This window comes from Oncorhynchus masou, chromosome 15, assembly GCF_036934945.1.
Source record: "Oncorhynchus masou masou isolate Uvic2021 chromosome 15, UVic_Omas_1.1, whole genome shotgun sequence".
Lineage (NCBI taxonomy): Eukaryota > Metazoa > Chordata > Actinopteri > Salmoniformes > Salmonidae > Oncorhynchus > Oncorhynchus masou.
Window position 1 is genome coordinate 2,176,654 of NC_088226.1, and position 21,513 is coordinate 2,198,166.

Here is a 21,513-nt window from a genome sequence, read left to right on the forward strand (position 1 = left end):
GTGTTAAATGCTTTAAAACAAAGCTTTCTTAGTGTCCAAACAAGCTTTCTCTACCCTTAACCTTGTTATGAACACCTCCAAAACAAAGGTCATGTGGTTTGGTAAGAAGAATGCCCCTCTTCGCACAGGGGTTATTACTACCTCTGAGGGTTTAGAGCTTGACGGCTAGACGGTGCACTGTCCTTTTCTCAGCACATATCAAATCTGCAGGTTAAAGTTAAATCTAGACTTGATTTCCTCTATTTTAATCGCTCCTCTTTCACCCCAGCTGCCAAACTAACCCTGATTCAGATGACCATCCTACCCATTCTAGATTACAGAGAAATAATTTATAGATCGGCAGGTAAGGGTGCTCTCGAGCATCTAGATGTTCTTTACCATTCGGCCATTTGCCACCAATGCTCCTTATAGGACACATCACTGCACTTTATACTCCTCTGTATACTCGTCGCAAGACCCACTGGTTGATGCTTATTTATAAAACCCTCTTAGGCCTCGCTCCCTCCTATCTGAGATATCTACTGCAGCCCTCATCCTCCACATACAACACCCATTCTGCCAGTCACATTCTGTTAAAGGTCCCCAAAGCACACACATCCCTAGGTCGCTCCTCTTTTCAGTTCGCTGCAGCTAGCGACTGGAACGAGCTGCAACAATCACTCAAACTAGACAGTTTATCTCAATCTCTTCATTCGAAGACTCAATCATGGACACTCTTACTGACAGTTGTAGCTGCTTTGTATGATGTATTATTGTCTTTACCTTCTTGACCTTTGTGCTGTTGTCTGTGCCCAATAATGTTTCTACCATGTTTTTGTGCTGCTACCATGTGTTGTTGCTAACATGTTCTTGTCATGTTATGTTGCTACCATGCTGTGTTATCATGTTTCCTGCCTTGCTATGTTGTTGTCTTAGGTCTCTCTGCATGTTATGTCCTATATTTATATTGTATTTCTATTTATTTTTAATCCCAGCCCCCGTCCTCGCAGGAGGCCTTTTGCCTTTTGGTAGGCCGTCATTGTAAATAACATTTTGTTCTTAACTGACTTGCCTAGTTATATAAAGGTTAAATTAAAAAAATATAAAAATACAATGAACCTTTTTCCCCCAGCTCTGTACGGGCCTAAAGCACAGTCAACAATGCACATGTGAGCGCAGGCGATAGTTGTCATTTTCTGCTAGACAATGTAGGTACACAGGTGAAAAGGGACCTGTCTCAGTATTGCCTTATAAATATAAACATACCAATGACTTAGTTTCCGAAGAGCTAAAGAATGCCAGCCCGCTCTCATATAGAGGGGGGATATTAGGGGATTCCCTCTAATGTCACAATCAATGGTTCAACAGTGACATCAAATAAGATCTTGCTCTAGTCTAGACCTCTCAGCTCTATCTTGACCATTTTGGGGGAGGGGGAAGGGGAGGGGCTTATGGCCCTGGGCCTGAAGAATAATTCTGGGATTATCTGAGACTCAACTGCCCCTGCATCAGTTCTATAACTGGGGTAATCTGGGTTAAACTCCAACGGTAGTAATCTGGGGTAAACTCTAATTGGGGTAATCTGGGGTAACCTCTAATTTGGGTAATCTGGGGTAAACTCTGACTGGGTTAATCTGGGGTAAACTCTGACTGGGGTAATCTCTAATTGGGGTAACCTGGGGTAACCTCTAATTGGGGTAATATGGGGTAAACTCTCACTGGGTTAATCTGTAGTAAACTCTGACAGGGGTAATCTGGGGTAAACTCTAATTGAGGTAATTTGGGGTAACCTCTAATTGGGGTAATCTGGGTGTAAACTCTGACTGTGTTAATCTGGTGTAAACTCTAATTGGGGTAATCTGGGGTAAACGCTGACTGGGGTAATCTGGGGTAAACTCTAACTGGGCTAATCTGGGGTAAACTTTATCTGGGGTAATCTGGTGTCAACTTAAAATGGACTGTTTTGTCATGTTTTCATGGGCTACTCATACACACAGTGAAAACAAATTGGTTACAATGTGTCACAAGCCCAACCAACAGGGCATATGAACCTCTACATAAGTAAGCCTTATAAACACACTTATGACACATTTTGAGGCCTATTTAATCAAGATAGCGCATGTCACAGCCCCTGTCACAGCCCCACCAGCGCATGTCACAGCCCCTATGAGCCGTGCTCCTAACCATGAGTCAGCCGTTGAGACAGTGTGGCCCTTGCAGTGGTTTGAGTAGGAGACTCACAGAGTCTTATCTCTGGGTTACGCCTTCCCCAGGCCAGACAGACACCCTAGTGCTCTAGTCATCCATTACAGTAACTTACAATATTACAACAACTATTTTGTACAGTAACTTGTAATTTAACAGATCTACTCGACTCCAAAAACAGTAAAGATTAAATAAAGGCTGGTGGTAACACGTGGTACAATGACAGGCAATACAAATCTTTAAGTGTACAGTGAGAAGTAGAATATTTTAATGTGTATTAACTTGAAATTGTGTCTTCATTTATCTGGTTACACAATGAATATGTAGTGCTCCAAATACACATAAAACAATGCTAATTAGAAATACTATGCAAATGTGTATAACACTGAAACAACAGAGGCTGATGGACAGATAAGAAGACACTGTTCACTACCGCCATCGTCTCTCAAACCTTGTGACCCTGAGCTTTTTAAACCTCCGTCGACCACTAAATTAAGGTGAGCGGGAAAACTTTAAAAAGTCAACTTTCTTCACATATACCATCACTAATTAAACTGATGAAGAGAAGTGTGATGTTAGCTGTTATTTGAAACATCACGGGCCACAACCAAACACTACAGACCTTAAATTTTACTATACCACTCACACATAATGCTGGTTAGATTTTACAGTCATTTTTGTACCAATTACCAACAAGAAAAAAAGCACCTGGGTAATTGTACGGTTAGTTAGCAACAGATTAATCGAGAGATGTATTCTCACTGATAGGCATACATGATACAATTTTAGTATAAACCTCAGATACATGGAAAGTTAGATAAAGTTGTCTGTCGCATGTTTCATTCAAATCCCAACCTTTTCTCACCTGTACTCCACTCATACCACTGACCCCCAAGCCCCCTCAATGACAGACCCCAGTAAAGGACCCCCGGCCTGGGAGGCCACACCCTTACCTGCACCAAGGTGATCCAGCCTAGTCTGTGGCAGTAGAAATAGGTTGATCGCCACGATGCTAACGTAAACGTACCCAATGATAGAGTGATCTGGGGCGGATGGAGAGGCAGAGAGAGAGAAAGAGAGAAAATGGAGGGAACACCCATTTGAAAGTACGCCGGGGCAAGAAACGCTGTACTACGTTCAGCACCAAAGGGGATAGAGAGATAAGGCCTGTGTGACAGACAAACAGCCCTATCGATGTGGCCCACCTTGGGCCAGGGATATCCCAACCCTCCTCTCTCCCCTCCGCCCTCTCTGTTTGGAATGCTGCCAAGTCAGGACACAGGGTGCCAGAGAGACCAAACCTGTATGGACCAACAGGACCAGCTTCACCCTGCATGGAGGGGAAAGGGGGTATGGAAGGGGGGCACTCTATCAGTACGTGAGCATCTTGACTTCTGACATCATCGTGTTAACATACTAGGGATTCCCTTCTATGAAGGGAGGGATTCCCCATGATGACCTCGAGTGGGTTTTATTATTAAATTAAGATTTTTTTCATTAAGAGCTGCCAAACTAATAAGCAGAACTCGGACACACTTTTTTTGGATAGTCTGGATTTTCCATCATTAAATGGTCTACAGATGGTCATACTATCAACAATCTGTTAATAAGCAACTCCTTGCTAAGATTATGGTTAGGGTTAGGATTAGGTTAAGAATAAGGGTTAGAGTAAGGTTAGGGTTAGAGTTAAATTTAGGGTTAGGATAACGGTTAAGGTTAGGGTTAGGGTTAGCGTTAGAGCTATGGTTAGTAGATAGTTAGTTGAAATGTTACTGATAGTCTGTAGATAGTCCGTATAGCATCTACAAATGGACTATCCAAATAAAGTGTTACCAGGCTCCCACTGACACATGTCATACTGTATGACCTACTGTAACTCCCCCATCACCCCGTGGCTTAACGTTCACACCATCAGATCGACCTTGATCCATTTAGGGCCTTGATTGGGTCTTGGTTCTCAAACACTAGAAACTGATGACAGCAACATACAATGAAACAAGTAAATATATCTTGTGTATCCAAATATAGAGAGTGCCAGATGGTGGGGGTCTGTGGGTGACCTGTACTATATCTCTATGAGACAGGAGAGGGATATCCATTCTGGCTTTTAATGAGATGAACAGAGATTGAAATATTTAGCTATATTTCCATTTGCTCTGATTCTACAAAACACACAGCATACTGTATCTGTATTTGGATCAGAATACCTGTATGAATGATCTCTCCAGCTTTGTGTGAGGAACTTTCTCTATCTTGTGCACCTCCTGTAAGGCCCTTGTAATTGAAAAACCGTATAGCCTGGTATGAAATACATTTTTATTAACTGGCTCAATGCTTGTTGGATTTTTCTTTTTTTTCGGCGAGGTAACTTTGAGGAAATCAATAACATCCCCTGTTACCACTCAACAAATGTTGTTACTTTAAACGCGAATGTTATTGATGCACCACCACCATTCTTGCCAGTAGTCAATTAATGCTGAATCAATCTGTGAAAAGCATGAATTGGACATTATAAATATGACAGTGTGTCCATCCATGCTCATGACAGAGGGGTTACTAGATAAGCAGTGGACCACACCCATGTGTTGACTTTAGAGCAGGGGTACTCAACTCTGACCCTACGAGGTCCGGAGCCTGATGCTTTTCTGTTCTACCTGATCATTAATTGCACCCACCTGGTGTCCCAGGTCTAAATTGGTCCCTTATTAGAGGGGAACAATGAAAAAATGGAGTGGAACTGTCTTCAAGGCTTCAAGTTGAATTTCAGGACTGTTCACTGCACTTGGGTTCTTGCATTCACAATTTTTCCCCATTTACTATAGCGCCTATGCTATTTCCCATTTATGGCACCTGTCTCAGGGCTAAATGGTATTGTAATGTAGTCATTGTGAACATGTGATCTGATCAGCCTTTTATGTTATGTATATGTAAATTAAATGTTATAAGCAGGAACTGAAGCATTCTGGGAATGATAATAGTGTGTCTTGTTGAGGGAGTATCAAAGATATTGAATTACTGAGAAAACAATAAATAATAGGACAAATAAAAAGGGGAGAAGCCTGAGAGAGAGAGAGAGAGACAGAGAGAGAGACAGAGACAGAGAGAGACATAGAGAGAGACAGAGAGAGAGAGAGAGACAGAGAGAGAGACAGAGACAGAGAGAGACATAGAGAGAGACAGAGACAGAGAGAGACATAGAGAGAGACAGAGAGAGAGAGAGAGACAGAGAGAGAGACAGAGAGAGACATAGAGAGAGAGAGACAGAGAGAGACAGAGAGAGACAGAGAGAGACATAGAGAGAGACAGAGAGAGAGACAGAGAGAGACATAGAGAGAGACAGAGAGAGAGACAGAGAGAGACATAGAGAGAGAGAGAGAGACAGAGAGAGACATAGAGAGAGAGAGAGAGAGAGAGAGAGAGACAGAGAGAGACATAGAGAGAGAGAGACAGAGAGAGACATAGAGAGAGAGAGAGAGACAGAGAGAGAGACAGAGAGAGACATAGAGAGAGAGAGACAGAGAGAGACATAGAGAGAGAGAGACAGAGAGAGACATAGAGAGAGACAGAGAGAGAGACAGAGAGAGACAGAGAGAGAGAGAGACAGAGAGAAAGGGAGAGAGAGAGACAGAGAGAGAGACAGAGACAGAGACAGAGAGAGAGAGAGAGAGAGAGAGAGAGAGAGAGAGAGAGAGAGAGAGAGAGAGGGGAGGGAGAGAGAGAGCGAGAGAGAGACGGACAGGGATAGAGAAAATAGCAATTTTGCTATGGCACGGGGCAGTTATCATAAATAGTGGAGGTCCATCTGCTGTGTCCATATGCCCCTGTACTGTACCTCTTTAGCATTATCGTACGTAATATGCAGAACATAGATGAGGACATTATTCTCTTGGGGTTGTTTGTCTTGGGAGTCATGGTGTCATGTGTTCAATCCCCGCAAGGAACACTGTATTCCCGGCATTAGATATAATATTGACAAACTAAAGAGGCTGTTGGTTGCATCATTCTTGTGACATACAGTCACTTACCAGCTTCATAATTGATCGAAACCGATGCAGGAGGGAATCTCGTCTAACAAATCATATGACAAACCAATAACACCATTAAAATTCATACTTCACAGAGTTGAGAAATTACTGTTGACTGGTATGGAAGGGTCTCTTGCAGAAATTATCATGGCAACCCAATCATATATGAATTACACAATGATAATGTTGAATGCTTCAATTCATAAAGTTCTGATGGGGGAATTGTGTGGCACAAAATGGGCGGCAGAGACAGTGACAGTACTATGGAGCTCATAGACTGAGACGATAGGCTCTATCAGGCATAGAGCAAGCAGGCTTGCATGAATTATCACTCCTTACCAGAGCCTGTACCCTGGACCCACCTAGCCAGTGTCAGCCACTAACCACCCAAGGAGCAGAAACTCATAAAGGGCCAAAGTGCAAAACCATCAACCAAGCAAAAGGAATTCAACAGACAGTACACTACACAGAACATACTGTAGAAGTCAGATAAATGTGAAAACTAATTCAACAAATATCACTTTACAGAATAGGACTTTTTAATGCTGAGTTGAGTATGGCAAGTAATATAAAACTGTAGGCAAAAGATTTTGCCTGTGTCACCCTCTAGTGTACAAATGTGTCTCAGTGAAAACAAGTGTCTGTATGGGTTGCGGCCTCCTCCTTCATCCTGTGTTGCCAGTAAAGCCTGGGTTCTGAACATGACAACAATTAGGAAGAAAACAAACAATGTCATTTTATTTTATTTTGAGATTGAAGTCCTCCCAGTGGGTATCAAACATTGTCATCAGCAATCAATAACAGTATTCAGCGATGATAATTCAAATGGCATGTGATGAACATGGGTTGATGTCTCGTTAGTGTAGCAGACAGACCAGTGGATGGTGGCCTATATTACCATAACTAGCAATTCATCTTCTCACTTGACCAGCTCTACTTAAAGCTAATTGCAAAGCATCAGTTGCAATATGGGAGATCAATACACAGTAACACAACGCGAGACAAGCTTCAGCAACTCAAATTGATCGTTTATCTGGTTGATGATGGTGTTGTAAACAGATAGGCATAGAAGATCTGGAATAAGGAAGTTCCACCCAACCAGTCTTCCCATGTCCTCCCTTTCTCTGATCCCATAATATAGGAGCTGCCAGGACTGGGGTCATCATACTATAAACCTTTCAGCTTTGGTCTACAGTAATCATATAAAGTCCTGGAACCCCTCAATGGGAGCAGAGAGAGAGAAGGAACAGAAAGGAGTCTCTGCTGTGTGCGTGGTGACAGACAGCAGCATTGGTCTGAGTGATAACTGTTGGAGGATGGAGGGAATTGAGATCTACAGGATGACACAAGGTGGGCGATTTCTGGTCCACTTTTCCACTTGCTTGCCATCATAGGTGTTCTGGAGAGCGTCCCTGACCTGAAGGGGCATACACATTGTTGAGGCCATTTGTGTCAATTTCAAAACATTTGTGTCAATTTCAGTGATGTAAACAAACTGGCTGAAGTTGACAGTTCTGCAACTTCAGAGGAGAAAACTTCCAGTACTCACATCCTTTTCCATGGGGAAGCCACCTGTTTCCAGCTTGGAGAAGACCAGCTCCCCGTTGATCTCCAACTCAAAGCTGCCTGCAGAAACAACAGCATCACACTTCTCCTCAAAACAAATGTAGGTTTAACCTTGATGGATACATACACAAAACAGGTATGAAAACTGGTATATTACCAAAAATAATAGGTAAATATTACAACAATACATTTCACTGTAGCCACCGTGCTTCTACATCTGCATTGCTTGCTCTCTGGGGCTTTAGGCTGGGTTTCTGTATAGCACTTTGTGACAACTGCTGATGTAAAAAGGGCTTTATAAAATAAATGTGATTGATTGGTTATCCAGCTGACCTTTTCGTCCTACAAAGCCTGACACCTCCGCCCCAGGAAACTCCACAGCGACAGCCTGCTGAAGTTTCTTGTAGCGGGGCCAGTACCCTCATTGGCCACTGAAACAGTGATAGAAAACCCAAACTGTGATGAATAATTAAAACAGCATAAAAACATACAACATACAGACGCAACCTGAGTGTTAAAACGTATGGCAGTTGCCATATTTCCATAGTTTGCATAATGGAAATGTTCCATGACTTCCAGTTTCCGGCTTCGTTGTTAAACAAACGCATCCTCCCAAATATAAATGAACATAAACCTACCAGTACTCCACTCTGATCTGCACCACACCCATGGCTTTTGACCCAGATTCTTCTTCTCACTCCTTTCTTCTTGATTGTGCTTCACTGATGTAAAGGTGTTTTGACTGAGGTTGGAGGAGTAAGAAACCTCAATATGAAAATACAATAGGAGCAATCGTAACCTGCCTCCTTAGTTATGAGTAAATCTAAAAGGGTATATTGGATTACATCTTTCCTGTCCCAGGTAGGGTTGGGTCAGTGATCAACTTCAACAGGCAAGTTACTACACGATAGTTAACTGTTTTTTTCATGTAAAACAATAAAACATTGCAAAAACAAAAACCATTGACAATCGAGACACCAAAGGCTCATCATCCTGAGTTATTTGAAGTTTCTATCCTGTTCTTTAGTAATGGATAAGTTCTAGGAAAACATTCAAACGTGTATTGAGACAATAATATAGCTGGGCAGGGTAATGGATTCCATGTGTGTAGTGTCAAGACCATAACATGCAGGAACCACGCCTCCACAAAATGTCATATCTGAGAGGATCTATTCTACAGAGTGACTTGGAAACATTTCAGTTAACAGAAATACATAGCTAGCTTGATGGCACTGGTATTTTGAGCTGAACACGTTAATTCAGGAAGAAAACTGAAATGGAAATTCCAATTGCCCTGAACATCGATTCAATGTGGATTTATAATTTCAGTTTACTACCTGAATCAAATTAAAATTGACCACAAACCTGCTTAACACATTCAATACAGGAAGAAAAACTCAGACACACTTTACTTTAGCCAGTCAGCAGGGTTTGATCAATGCAGGCGCAATGTATGAAACGTACCAAGATGCTTCTTGCTCCAAAGGCTTTTCTCTTCCTACTGCAGTTGTCATGGCTGGCTCTGTGTTGACATTAAAGCGTCGGTGTAGCCTACAGCTGTTCCCATTATAGAATGATCACATGACAGTAGCATTCGATGTCTGGGTGTGAGCATCAACAAGAGAGTAATTACTGAGACCTGAGTAACACACCTGAGGTGCTATGTTGCCATGGGGATGTACTGTATGGAGAGTTCAGACCTGTGAATGAGCCAATACTCTAATAATATGGTAATATGTTGTTACATAGCCACATTCTAATGGAGTTGAGTAGTTATTACAGAAGTGAAACAAAGAGAAGAAAAAACATGCTAAGTAGTTTTGAGCATGACACGTTAAGACAATACTAACATATTTAGAGTTAAATAATCAATAACTTTATTTTGTGATAGAAGTTCTCATAATGGGTATCATACTTGACAGCCCTGGGCAACAGAAAAAAACAGTATTCAGAGATGATATTCAATAAACTGTGAGCATAAACAGGGGCTGATGAGGTGTCGTTAGTGATAGACAGACCGCTAAGAGATGGCTTTCAAAACAACTTAGGATTTATCCACCTGCAAGGTCAGCTCTACTAATAGTTCAGCTGATCATACATAAAAGCCACTGAGTCAATGAAAATGCATTATCTATGATTCAGTGACAGTATACAATTGCAAATTCACAAGAGGTTTGGTTACTTCAGTGTTTCTCATGTTTCGGCTAAAGAGAACAGTTCAAAACAGAGAGATAGTTCACTGTTAAAGACACTGCCTGGAATGCTCCAGGCAGATTCGCTATCGATGGACAAAACTGAAGAAAAAAACCCTGATTCCATCCAAGTTCTGACATTGATACACTAGTTTTAAAGATACATAAAAGTTGTGACAGAACTGAAACAAAAACATTAAAAGTCTAAGCTTCAATCTTGATTAAAGTGTCTCCACTTTAAAACACATCTTATTAAATACATTGACAAACATTGCATTGACAGGTTCAAGCAGCACGTTCATCATCATAGTAGGGTACAGGATACAAGTTGTGAAACAGGGCTTATGATGCTTAGAGCTAAGTGATAGAATTATTTTCACAGAGGGCTGAAAATTATTGAGCTCCTTCCTTTCTTGCTTTTGGTACTCAATAACATTTATCTTTTTTGTTCATCAAAACTTTGTTTATGTCTGGCCAATGATGTTGCTGTATTATTTGAGAGGAATTAGAACAATCAGGCAGTAACTGTCTGCCAGGCAATGAGGCTTTCGGAATAAAATAGTGCTCCCCTCAACCCGTCTGCCCCTCGATCTTACGGTCTCCTCCATTTATCTGATCCCATAATATAGGACCTGCCAGGACTGGGGTCATCATACTACAAACCTTTCAGCTTTGGGCTACAGTAATCATATAAGTCCTGGAACCCCTCAATGGGAGCAGAGAAAGAGGGGAGAGAGAAGGCACAACAAAACCTTACGACAGGTTGTACTCTAAATCAAAGGCAGTGGTCTTAGTCCAACTCTGCTAGTGTAGTTTCAACAGAGAATTATGTGTCACCCTCATGCCCGGTTAGTGCAAAGGCTGAGTGAGTAATGACAGTGGCAGTGATGGATGCACACTGTCCTGTCTTCAGCTTGCTGCTGTCAGGAGAGGGCAGGGTTGGAGAATAGAGGGAGAGGAGATCTACAGGATGACACAAGGCGGGCGGCTCTTGGTGATCTTCTCTACTGGCTTGCCATCATGGGCTTTCTGTATAGCATCCATGATCTGCATGGGGACAAGACATATTGTGTCATTGGCAGTTGACACACACAGTTTGTCAGACATTCAAACGACAGCCTTGTAAGAAGTTAACAACTTACGTCGTCTTCATATGGGAAGCCGCTTGTTTCGAGCTTGGAGAAAACTACTTGCCCGTTGATCTCAATCTCAAAACTGCCTGCAGAAACAAAAGCATCAAATCAAGGAAAACAATGTAGTCTGAGAATATAGTAGAAACATACACTCACCAGCCAGTTTATTAGGTACACCACACTGTTCAAGAAAATGGTTCACTCCTACAGACAGTGAGTCATGTGGCCGTGGCTAGCTATATAAAGCAGGCAGACCGGCACAGGCATTCAGTTGGGCAAAACAAAAATGGGCAAAACAAGTGAGCCAAGTGACTGAGTGCGGTATGATCGTTGGTGCCAAGCACATCGGATCGAGCATCTCTGAAACGGCCTCCTGGGCTTTTCAACAACAACAGTGTCTAGGTTCTCCAGAATGTTGCCACAAACCAAAACAATCCAGTCAGTAGCAGTCCTGTGGGCAAAAACAGCTCATTCATGAGAAGTCAAAGGAAAATATCAAGAATCGTGAAAGCGGGCCACAAACAGACAAATAACGTCCCAGTACAACAGTGGTGTGTAGAATGGCATTTTAGAACGCACCGATCCTTGTTACAGATGGGCTGTTGCAGCAGACATTCACACCGGGTTCCACTCTTATCAGCTAAACACAAGAAGAAACGTCTTCAGTGGGCACACGACCGCCAGCACTGGACAATTAAGAAATGGAAAAAAACGTAACCTGGTCCGACGAATCCCGGTTCCTGTTGCTTTATGCTGATGGCAGAGACAGGCTTTGGCGTAAGCGGCATGAGTCCATGGACCCATCCTGCCTGGTGTCTATGGTACAGGCTGATTGCGGTGGTGTACCACGATCCAATCTGCAGCAACTGCATGATGCCATCGCATCAATGTAGACCAACATCCCTTTGGAATGTGTCCGACTTGAAGAATCCATTCCCCCAAATAATTCAGGACGTTCTGGAGGCAAAGGGGGGTCTGTGTGGCAGTGAGCTCCCATCACTGCCACTGTCATTACTTACTCACCCTTTGCACTAACCCGGCATGAGGGTGACACACACCTCTCTTATAAACTGTCCAGTGAGTATATAGCTACACAGAAGAAAGAACATGTAACGATGTCAAAATGCTTCACATTATTAGTGTACTTACCAACACTGTACGTACCTGTATTGTCTGTAGTAGGCTGTGGAAAGGACCAACTTACCTTGCCTTCCTACGACGCCCGACACTTCCGCTTCAGTGAATTCCGCGGTGACAACCCGCGCGAGCTCCTGATAGCGGGGCTCGTACCCTCATCCACCGCTAAAGACAACGACAAAACAAAAACACGGCTTGGTGATGAATAATTAACCCTAAAGTAGTTGGGGGAAAATGTCCAAGCAATGTCTAAGGTAAACATTCATCAACTAACGTTAGTTAGCATCAAACATAGCCCGTTTCATAATAAAATAGTGGGTACTCTGCGCTATGAAGGTGGCTAGTTCGAGCTGGTAGCTACAGTAGCTACCTAAAACGCATTGGAGCTGCTTTAAAAACAATGGGAATAATCCAATAAATGGAAAATAAACATACCAGTATTCGACTTTGACTTGCACACCCATGGCTGTTGAAGAAACTAGCTAGCTTGCTAGTTCCTTCTTCTCGATAAGCTGATTCAGGTTTGACCTAAAGACACGATTGTGTAACACAGATGTTAAAAAGGCGACATAGCGAGCTAAAGCGTATGAACAGAGAAATGCTGTTGATTGGTGTAACCAGAGGTGGGAGGAGCGAGAAAAAGCAGGAGGAAAATACTAGCAGGGACCTGTTCCAATACTTTTGAAATGCATCCATCCTTTCACTCTCTTCTTCCCTTCTTTGAGATTATTGATAATCTGTTTGAATGGCAAATACTATAGACATATAGGTGAGGTTTGGGTCGTTATTGGTGATACTGCAATGAACAATCCAACTTTGTAGCAAAAATCAATTGCAGTAGCAGTATTTGAAAACAATGGACAATTGTCTGTCCATTGCGTAGTTTGCCATTTTTTTTCTAAGAATGCTGTCAAAATGAATGTTTGGTATGCAAGATTGCAGTTTTTACCTACCGGAATCAGACTGCACCAATCAATTAAGACATGCTTCACAACATGACGTATATACTTGCCTCTCAGTAATGGGCAAGTCAACATAAGATAATAACTGTACAGATGTACTGCATCAATGACAAAGGTGGGCTGGGCAGATGACAAGCTCAGACAGATGAGTCATGTCATAAAGTAGGGTATTTTTCTTCCTTATGTTTTACTTTTGCAAGGTATGTTGACTCAGAGGAGTGGCTTGTTGATGTCTCTTTAACTGCAATAAATGGCTGACTCCTTACTTACGCTGCATTCATAACCAAGTGGGGAAGTAGTATTTACCACATATACGACTGGTAAAAATCCAGTTGAATGGCCCTCCAACTGGTAATTACTATTGGGAAGCTCGTCTGTCATCCCTGAGCTCCAACTTCTCCCACATGCTGAACTCTGACATCACCTACTAAGGAAAATACCTTGATACCAGCATTTTCAGAAGTAGATTTTTTTTATTTAACCTTTATTTTATCAGTGAGTCGTACTGAGACCAAGGTTTATTTTACAGATTAACCCTGAATTACATAAATTACAGAAAATACACACATCAAAATACAAAATGCAAGCAGAAAGAAAAACACAGTCATAAAAAACAAACACATTAATCTGTAATAAGGTCCTCTGTCAGCTTTCTGAATTGGCCTAGAGGCCAATTGTTCCACATTTAAGGTGCAAGAAAACTCAGTAGAGACCAAAGGAATTTCTAGAGTTAGCCATCCCTGAAACCGGGTGTAGTAGCTTGTATGTCTAAAGTTTAGGAATGATGTTAAGTACAGTGGGTCTTTTTGTAAAAGAGCTTTATAAATTAAAACATAGCAATATATCAACCTATGTGACATCAAAGAGGGCCAACCAACATTCTAGTAGAGAAGGCAGTGATGAGTACTAAAATTTTCGCCTGTAATAAATCGCAGTGCGCTATTATAAACTGCAACTAACAGCTTTAATGAAGTGGCAGCTGCATTTATATAGATGATGTCGCCATATTCTAGGACCGATAGGAATGTCTACTGAATAATCTGCTTTCTACTAAATCCATTTTTATTCTCATGCATTCAATTCATATTTACAACTTCACAACTCGTAATTACCATCTTCCCATTTGGTTTTAAACACACCATTATTACGGCTTATTACTGTGCACCTTCAGGCTCATAAAGACATCACAAGTCATCAAGGCAAGTGTCCACTCCCTTCAGGTTAAAGCTACACCCCAGTCTTTCAGGAACTTGTTGTAAGCTAGAAGTAAAAGGACTGTTATTGGGCATTGACATGATGACTAAAATGAGTTGGATTGTAACAATTTTGGAGAGAAACTAAGCACAGATAAAGCTTAAGATGAGGAGAAATGGCAACCAAAGATTCATCAACATGTGGCAAGTTTTTTCATCTCAATTGTCTTACATATCAACTATAAGTGAAAGGTTGTACTGTATATAAAGGACAATTTACACATGGCTTGTGAAGTTGTTTTTAATAACTTTAGCATCAATCAGTGTAAAAGTATTACTCTAAACCTAACATTACATTTACATTTACATTTAAGTCATTTAGCAGACGCTCTTATCCAGAGCGACTTACAAATTGGTGAATTCACCTTCTGACATCCAGTGGAACAGCCACTTTACAATAGTGGCCAAACATGGCCAGTTTAATGTAAGTTAAGATGATTAACTGCCCTCTTCTATCAATGTGGTGCGTGTACTGATATTTCTTGGCAACATTACAAATACTTATAGCAACTATTAATGTTTTTATGATATCCCCATGTACTGTATGTATACTATGGGTGGCAAGTACATACTGTGTGTGGCAGGTACATACTGTGTGTGGCAGGTACATACTGTGTGTGGCAGGTACATACTGTGTGTGGCAGGTACATACTGTGTGTGGTAGGTACATACTGTGTGTGGCAGGTACATACTGTGTGTGGCAGGTACATACTGTGTGTGGCAGGTACATACTGTGTGTGGCAGGTACATACTGTGTGCAACATGTGACAGACATCTGATCAAGTTGCCAATACACCACATTATCAGTAGTTTCACAGTGGCGTAATACACGGGTGCATGTTATCTGTGTCTGTTTGTGTATGCACTGTACTTGTGACTATAAGTGTGTGTATGTTTATGTATGTACTTGTGACTGTACATGTTTGTGTTTGTGTGTACTTGTGACTACGTGTGTGTGTGTGTTTGTGTATGTACTTGTGACTGTAGGTGTGTGTGTGTTTTTACAATTTATTCATTAATCATTGTGGGAATGACAGTCCCTTTAAAATGGAAGCCTAATGTCAGGCAGTATAACACAAAATGTGCACTAGCATGAACAGTAACTCTCACGTCTCTTGTTTCTGTGTCTCTCAGACACTGAGTGAGGCACACTCAGTGTTCTGTGAGAAGCGTCACAGGGCTGTAGAGGAGCACCTGGCCCTCCTCAGTGAGAGAGTGTGGAGTCACTGTATGGCCGTCTTCACCTGCAGTGACTGGCCTGGACACCTGCACATGGAGCAGCAAGTCAAGAGAGGAGGCACGGCCCCCCTGTGGCTGGTGGAGAAATGCAGCCATAGGTATCACTGCCTCAACATGAAGAGTGGACCAGGTGGAAATCAGGTCACAGAGCTGTTCAGGAAGATTTAGAGACTGGTGACAGAAAATTGTCACAGCTGTTTTAAAATGGACGGACTGCTTTTACAAGAGGTGGAGGAAAAGAAGAGGATAGTGGAGCAAAGGACTCAGCAGAGATTGATGAAGATGCAGAAACAGAGATCTCTGCTCAATGGTAAGTTATCACTAAGATGGTTCTTAGGACACAATGCTTTGCCATATTGCCAACAGTAGATTTTAGAATATTTCTGTTCTATCAGGGCTCTACAGTGCGACCATTTTACTCACATATGTGCCAAAATATTTTGCTGTGAGACTTGGAATTCAAAAATGAAGGATTCTAGCTTTATTACCTTAAATGTGGACAACTACAAATACCTAGGTGTCTGGCTAGACTGTAAACTCTCCTTCCAGATTCATATTATACATCTCCAATCCAAAATTGATCTAGAATCGGCTTCCTATTTCGCAACCAAGCCTCCTTCCAAACATACCCTCGTAAAATTGACTATCCTACCGATCCTCGACTTCATGTACATGTATGCTCTCGTTGGCTGTCCCTCGCTACATATTCGTCGCCAGACCCACTGGCTCCAGGTCATCTATAAGTCTATGCTAGGTAAAGCTCCGCCTTATCTCAGCTCACTGGTCACCATAACAATACCCACCCGTAGCACGCGCTCCAGCAGGTATATCTCACTGGTCATCCCCAAAGCCAACACCAATTTTGGCCACCTTTCCTTCCAGTTCTCTGCTGCCAATGACTGGAACGAATTGCAATAATCGCTGAAGTTGGAGACTTATATCCCCCTCACTAACTTTAAGCATCAGCTATCTGAGCTGCTAACCATTGGCTGCAGGTGCACACAGCCCATCTGTAAATATCCCATCCAACCTACCTGCCTCATCCCCATATTGTTTTTAATTTACTTTTTTGCTCTTTTGCACACCAGTATTTCTACTTGCACATCATCATCTGCACATCTATCACTCCCTTGTTAATTTTCTAAATTGTAATTACTTCGCTACTATGGCCTATTTATTGCCTTACCTCCTTACGCCATTTGCACACACTGTATATAGACTTTTTCTATTGTGTTATTGACTGTACTTTTGTTTATTCCATGTTGTTTGTGTCGCACTGCTTTGCTTTATCTTGACCAGGTCGCAGTTGTAAATGAGAACTTGTCCTCAACTGGCCTACCTGGTTAAATAAAGAATAAATACAAAATAAATATTTCTCATTGTGCTGCTTCATTTCATTGTGTGCTCCTACATTTTCCAACTTAGGCGCACATGTACTCCTTGTATAAAAATGACAGTGTAAAGCACTATCTATTATGATGTTGCATTGTTTCCTTCAGGGGAGTCATGTCATCTCCCTGAAATCAGAGTCGTACTGCTTGGAGCTCGGGGCTCAGGGAAGAGTTAGTCCTGTTTTTCACAGACAGGAGATAGTGTGTAGTGTATCTCTTGGCTCCCCTGGTCCACATGCCCTCCTGCTGATGGTGCGTGTGGACCGGTCCTTCACAGAGACCTACAGGAGAGCTGTGCAGGAGCACCTAGAGCTCATCACAGACGCAGTCTGGGCTCACATCATCGTCCTGTTCAACTTTGGGGACTGGCTGGGAGACACAACCATCGAGCAGCACAGTGAGAGTGAGGGGGAGGCCCTTCAGTGGCTTGTGGAGAAGTGTGGCAACAGGTATCATGTCCTCAACAATAGAAGCAACTCAGGATTTCAGGTTACGGAACTGATGAGAAAGATTGAGGAACTGATGTCATGCAACAGCAGTTGTTACTGTAAGATTGAGGGTGGGATTCTGCAGGAGAAGAGGAGGGAAGAACAGAAAAGAGCAGGGGAGAGACGACGAGGAGGCAGAAACAAAGAGAGACTGACAGATCTCTATTAGGTGAGTTAAATCAATCTCTCTCAAAATGCACTTTAGGTGTCTGATTCTATTCATATTGGTGTGAAATGTTTAGGATGAACATTTTGCAATTGTTCATGGTGCTTTAAATCTAACAATGTGAATGAAACACTTTGTATTCATACATTTTATGTCCACAGCAGACGTGTTATACATGACAGTATTCTTATTTGTTTGTGACAGGGGAGTTCTACTGTCCCTCAGAGCTGAGAATAATGCTGCTGAGTGGCCGCAACACAGGCAGGAGCTCTGCTGGAAACACCATCCTGGGCAGAGAGCACTTTAAAGTAGGGTGCCATGCTACTGTCTGTGTGGAAGGACAAGGAAAGGTCAGGGGTAAGACTGTGACAGTTTTGGACCCACCAGGCTGGCTGTCAGTGGGTCCTGGCTCCCTGATGTCTCCCTCAGCCTCTGGGGTAACTGTGGTCCTGGTGGTTGTGAATGTGAGCTCCTCCTTCAGCCACACTGTCTGGAGAACAGCAGAAAAACACCCGGAGGCGCTCGGAGAGAAAGTATGGAATAGAACCATGGTCCTATTCCCCTTTGGGGACTGGCTGGGGGACACGACCATCGAGCAGCGCATTGAGAGTGAGGGAGAGCCCCTCCAGAGGCTTGTCGTGAGGTGTGGCAACAGATATCATGTGTTGGACAGTAAGAACCAGGGGACTGGTGCACAGGTCACTGACCTGCTACAGAAGATAGAGGAGATGCTGGCAGAGGAGAGGTTGGAGGTTCTACAGAGAAGAGAATAGGTTGGGAAGAGTCTCACAGTGATGCAGGAGCCAGAGATGGATGGAGTGATGGGAGAGGGCAGAGAGGTCCTTGTAGCAAACCACACAGATGCTCCCTTTCATGATGGTAAGCAAGACTGATGCACATTAGATAGAACTTACAGTGCATCATTTCATGATGTATTTACTATTTATTCTGACAGAGCTCTCTTGTGTTGCAGCGTGTGAGGTGGCTAGTTCAGAGGACCTTCTAACCCCAGATGACTTAGGAGCCCCAGACTTTGGTGTACAGGAGTTGGCACTACCAAAGGCCAGTGGAGGATGGTGGACTGAAGCAAATCACTCCATCCTGGATGTGGAGGGGTTTCTGTCCAGCATGGCCAGTGTGCTTCAGGGGAATCAGGAGGGGCTGATGTGGAACATGGGGGGCAGACAGACACTAGTGGTGAACCTCCCAGACTGTCTCCACGCTGGACCTACTCAGAGCCATCATCTGAGATGGAATGGACAGAATGGTAGAAAACCGGTCACCCTGTTCTCTCCAGGACACCAAGCTCTCCTCCTGGTCCAGCAAACCAAAGAACCAGAAAGAATGCTGGTGAAGAAAGACATAGTGGATATACAGTCCCTTGGACACCCCAGGCTGAGGGACAGGACCCTCAAGGAGATTGCCAGAACAGGAGGCCTGCAGGCCTTGATTGACCAATGGGGGAACAGTAATTTTGAGGAGCTTGAATCCTTCATTGACTCCTATTTTGAAATGGTGTGGAAGAAAACCATGGGGTCTTTCATAGTAGAGGAGGACGACTGTCTCACCAGCAACAGCCCAGCAACAGCCCAGAGCTGAATGATGTTGGGGAGGATCTTGTAAATAATGGTGACCATGAGGTGCTGTCATCCATTGACAAGAAGCTGTCTAAGCTGGACCTCCTGGAAGGCATGCAGAGAGACTTGCTGGACCTCAGACAGTGTCTGGATCGCAGCTGTGACATCATACAGGAACTCAGTGACAAAAGTAAAGCAACACAGAAGCCTGCTGTTCCCTCTGATGCAGGGGAGGCAGAAGTGGAGGAAAGTTGCTAGAGGAGAGATGTTCAACAATAACAGAAATGATAAGTTATAGATTGGTTTGTTTTATCTAAATATGCCCTAACATCATTGTTCAGGTAACAACTAATTAACAGTATTGATTTATTGATGGAGTAAATGCTAATGGTGAGGCAGTATATTAACTTCATGATGTCATATGTTTCCACAAGGGGGAGCCCTCTGACAAGCAATTGTGGGGGTTGGTCTCCTGCATAGGTTACTGTATCTATTCACTACATGAAATATTTCACTCCATTATTATGCAAAACACCAGTCATTTTAAATCTGTTATTGTTGATAATTTCCTAGATTATTATTTTATTTGTCTTATGAGGCTTGTATAAAGACAGGCATATCAGGGTCCAGATGACGGCACATGTGTCATGCCATAAAAGTAACATATTATATATCATGAAACATATCATGCCATCCAAGGGGCGACTCTTTTTTTTGTGTTTGCTCATGAGACTTGTTCGAGTCAATGTAAAAAGAATTGACAGCAACAAAGACTGAGAGCCGTGACCCTCTGAGGTGGTGGGTAAGCTGAGGATGAAAAACTGTCTAACTGTGCTGTGATGTGGTGACTGTCTGCAGGTGCTGCAGCCCCAGCCTCAGCCCACTGGCTGATGACTCATCTCTCTACAGCAGAAGCAGAACATGTAGAACCGGGCTGATTCACAACTGGAAGGGAAAAACTGTAGGTCTTCACATTGGGTAGCTACTGTTCATAAATAAGGGCATGGAGTTTTTCCTCTTCAGGTCACATGGTTAGGAAACACTTCAGGTGCTATTCACAATTGCTCTCCATCTTGCAACATGCTGAGGTGTGTGAGAGGGAGAGAGAAAGAGTGAGAGAGAAAGGGGGAGGAATAGTAAGAGAGAGAGGGAGAGCAAGAGAGAGAGATGCAGAAACAGAGCATGTCCTAAATTACCTTCAATCTCCGGTTAATGAAAAACAGGAAGTTGGTTCAGGCAGACCAGACATTGTGTTAGCTGAGAATACCATAAAGCTGGAAGGCTACATTTCTAAACCCTTTCAGAATTTGCCCAAGAGCCAGAGAGATGAGTCACACAGACAAATACAGTGGCTAATAGATTTCTGGCTGGGTAAGTAAACACTCTGCAAAGCCTGGTGCAGTCAAGGTCAATCTCTATCTACCTTTAAAGCCAACATGTAAGAACCTCAAAGTAAAGTGTTTTTATGGGGCAATTTCTGTTGAAATCTGGAAATGGGAAGACATGAAAAAAAATGTTTTTGCCAAGATATTATTTTTTGGACCCTCTGAACAAGGTTACAACGTTGACAGATTAATAAAAAAATATGTGTTTTATTGTCACATACACCAGATAGGCAGTACTGTAAAAAATATTGATACTCAGACATTGTAGAATTGCTGAAACTTAGGCCAAAAACCAGCCAGACAATTGTACTTTCCTCTCAATACTGTTTTTGTCAACCTCTAGTTTAACTCTCTACATCCAATATTCACCTTTGTCAATAGCAACACTGGGTTATTTTAGAGTAAAGAAATCCCACAGACACAAAGTGAGGCTCTTGGGGCATAAATGCACTTGTTAAATTTCTGACACATAGCATCCAGTCTCTTCCCTGGCCTGGTGTGTTTTTCCCTACTCAGACTAGAAGTTCCATTCTGGGAGCATGCATTATGCAGCGATCCCCATACTGCTTGGAGAGAGTGAGGAGGGTCCCACCTGGTGTGTTCAGAGTGCATCTCCCCACCGCCTCCCTTACTGGCCAATAGGAGAGAGGGTTGTGACTGCCATCCCAGCATTGCCTGGACTGGAGAGAAAGGAGAGTAAGTACAAAATGGTAAACAGAGAGGATATGGGATGTTTTAATATGTTGTAATATGAACCATGGCTCTCAAACAACAGATGTAAACTCCACTCTTAGGAAAAAAAGGGTTCCAAAAGG

At 42.7% G+C, this 21,513-nt stretch overlaps 1 protein-coding gene and 3 pseudogenes across 1 annotated transcript in view; 1 reads left to right on the forward strand and 3 right to left on the reverse strand.

Annotated features, from left to right (window-relative positions):
- Positions 1–3,299, reverse strand: part of slc4a1a (solute carrier family 4 member 1a (Diego blood group)) — an 11,876-nt gene extending 8,577 nt beyond the window's left edge. The window contains exon 1 of the mRNA XM_064987643.1: positions 3,138–3,299. The gene's annotated coding sequence lies outside the window, so the exon portion shown is untranslated. The remainder of the gene's footprint in view (positions 1–3,137) is intronic.
- A 3,646-nt stretch (positions 3,300–6,945) lies between these two features.
- LOC135555306 (migration and invasion enhancer 1-like) lies at positions 6,946–9,526 on the reverse strand (annotated as a pseudogene).
- A 102-nt stretch (positions 9,527–9,628) lies between these two features.
- Positions 9,629–12,831, reverse strand: LOC135555307 (migration and invasion enhancer 1-like; annotated as a pseudogene).
- A 474-nt stretch (positions 12,832–13,305) lies between these two features.
- LOC135555215 (GTPase IMAP family member 8-like) lies at positions 13,306–19,970 on the forward strand (annotated as a pseudogene).
- Positions 19,971–21,513: the final 1,543 nt, after the last annotated feature.